Source organism: Chaetura pelagica, unplaced genomic scaffold, assembly GCF_000747805.2.
Source record: "Chaetura pelagica isolate M959 unplaced genomic scaffold, ChaPel_1.0 scaffold640, whole genome shotgun sequence".
In the NCBI taxonomy this organism is placed as follows: domain Eukaryota; kingdom Metazoa; phylum Chordata; class Aves; order Apodiformes; family Apodidae; genus Chaetura; species Chaetura pelagica.
In genome coordinates this window covers 12,950-15,851 of record NW_009951951.1, presented here as the reverse complement: position 1 = coordinate 15,851, position 2,902 = coordinate 12,950, and positions in this window count along the sequence as shown.

The window sequence follows — 2,902 nt, the reverse complement described above, 5'->3', positions numbered from 1 at the left end:
GGTCCCCGCCGCCCGGGCCTGCGGCTGCCACGGGCGCCGCCTCCGGGCGAGCACGAACGGAAGGTTCCCCGGGCGGCGGTGCGAGGGCTGGGGGTGCTGGGGGATCCCACAGCGCCCGGGCGGGCGAGGGGAGAAGGAATCTCACTCCGAAGAGCCCCCCGTCTTCTGCAACATGACAAGTTACGATGTCCTGTCACGTCGACAGATGATACCCGAGATAACTTTAAATGACTAGAAAGCTACAAAGTTTTTTTTCCCTTTGTCTCGTTTTCGTGTGCTGTGGGTTTTTTTTTAAAGGCAGGTTGCTGCTAGCTACGTGCAATGCACGTGGAAAGCCACCGGTTTCGCTTTGTAGCCCAGCGAAGTGCAAACTTGTGCTAGTCCGAAGGAGCAACAGCCCTGGAGATGTTTTCAATTTGCAGCAAGTTTAAAAATACATAATTGTAAATTACCAACTGTACCAAAACCTATAGACCCGTCAAGTAGAAGTTTACAGGCTCAAACCTTAAATGAATTGACAGTGTTTCTTTCTCTGAAGTGTGAGTTGCACAGCATTTACCCAGGTCACTGGCACACACACACAGGCTATTCATTGCAAAACTCACCCAAAAGTAGCAGGAGGCCAGGAACTGAGTGAGTATTCACCACACATCGGTCTGTCCAGGAGGGAAACCATCCTGCTTGATGGTTCCTGAACACTGTGAAGCATGTGAGACCTCGAGATGAAAGGTCCCTTCACCATCCCTGTCCTCAGCATCAGCAGGGTCACAGGGCTGTCCCCTGCAAGAGCTGCCAGGGCTGTACCTGTGGATCTAAACACCAGATCTAGTGCTAGATCCACGTACTCCATGGAATGCATAACAGCTGTACCTGCTTTGACTGAACATTATTAAACACACGCAAAGCAGTAATTTTCCAACCCTGCAGGGTGACATTTAACTTCATGCTAGCTGGAAGGCTAACAGAAATCCAAACACGGAGTACAGTGCTGTCATTCACACAGGGACACAAAATGAGACTTTGTGTGCTATTTTGATACGTTTTCTATCTCTGATGTTTCTTACTACTTCACATTTTGTTAAATCTGCATGTGTTTACTGAAACATGGCCCAGGTAGAGATTTCTAAAATAGAGTGAAACAGCTTAGATCAATTCATATTAATTACTCATTGTATGTTTGTGAGAATTGGTATTTACAAGGACAGCTATCTAATCTTCTTATGGGTCCGAAACAGGTAACAAGTGTGGATGATGCAACACAGCCAGCTAATCCTCAAACACTCAGATGGGGAATGAAACGGGGAACATGGGATATCAGAAGTCAGGACACCCTCAGGAAACACTCTGCACATCAGGTATTCTTACCAGTCAACAAATGTAAAATATCTGGAACAAATATGAACACATGGAGATCCTAAGCAGATGTTATTGATCACACCATAACTACATACTGCTCAAGTAGTTTTCAAGTTTCTCGTCTTGTAAATTGTGTAGAGTAGCTCAATTTAGAATCAGTTCCTATTTAGATTCCTGCTTTCAGTAGTAATTGTATAACCCTTAGATTCCAAAGCTAGATAATGCTTCTACTGTAAGTTTTCTCAGCATTTCATAGACAAGCCACTCTGACATTCCTAGGAAATGTGATGTCACACACCCAGCACAGAGACACTGAAGCGTGTATGTATGTTTATGTAACTCATACAAGAATGCAAAGGAACTGTACGGACATTACTAAAAAGTAGCGTCCCATCATTTACTGCTATAGTATCTACCCTAGGGATAAAATTCGTAATGAGAGTTACCGAGCAGTTACTTTGATGCACAGCACTTTCTGCAGTCTCCAGATGACCTTTTCTGTGATTTTGCCCACAGCTAGTTTCTGAGCCCATGGCAGGACAACCGCAGTAACCAGTCACTTTGGAAACAAAATAAACACAATCCTTGGGGACTTCGCATACTCTGGGAAGCCTACACTTCTATTCCCAAAAGCTTCTCCAAACCTGCCCTTCGCTCTATACTCAAAGTCAACCAGCATTGCTTGCTAATTAACGGGAGCTGTTCTGAACTGAAAAAGAACTACTTGTATTAATTAAGAGAGGCTGGTACCCGTGTTTAAAATTCCACTGCCTGCTGCACTCCAACATACAGTGCAAGACTGTACTGATCCTTAGGTGCGCCAGCTTCTTATTTTTATACCAACCTCCAAACCATTTTCTACCGTTTAATTCTACCGAGCCGTGACGTCCAAGGAACATACCCTTTGATACCTACAAACGAGCCCGAAGTACCTCCAGGAGGAGCGTCTCACGGAACTGGTGTTCGCAGGCGGAGCCGGGAGCGTCCTCCTCCCTGGGACCGGGGGAGTGGGAACAGCAGCCTCTAGCAAGCAGCCCTTGCATCGCCCCTAAAACCCTCTCAGAGCTACTTATCCCTTTCCCGCTTCACCTTCTGTCCAGACCCGAGGTTCAGCCGCACTCAGTACCCCGAGTTACACTGCCCGAGCACCTCAGACACCGGCAACGCTTCGCACCAACGCAGTAACACATCACATAACGTATGTAACAGCTTTCTGCTAAGCTCGCAGGGGCCTCCCCTCCGGTTTTGGGGCTCGGCTCAGACTCCGCCAACCCCACAACCCGCAGAGCAGGACGGGGGGGGATCCCCCGCGACCCTCACACGTCGGAGGGGCCGGGACGACACGTCCCTCCCCGCTCCCAGATCCCGCCTCCAACGCCCGTCTCCTCACGCCGACCCACAACCCCTCAAGCACGGCGGCCCACGCGCTGCCTGACCCCCTCCCCGCCGCCAGGGGAACGAAGGAGCCGGGGAGGGGGTGGTGGTCGGCACGGCAGGGAACGGGCACGGCAGGGAATGGGCACGGCAGGGAATGGGCACGGCAGGG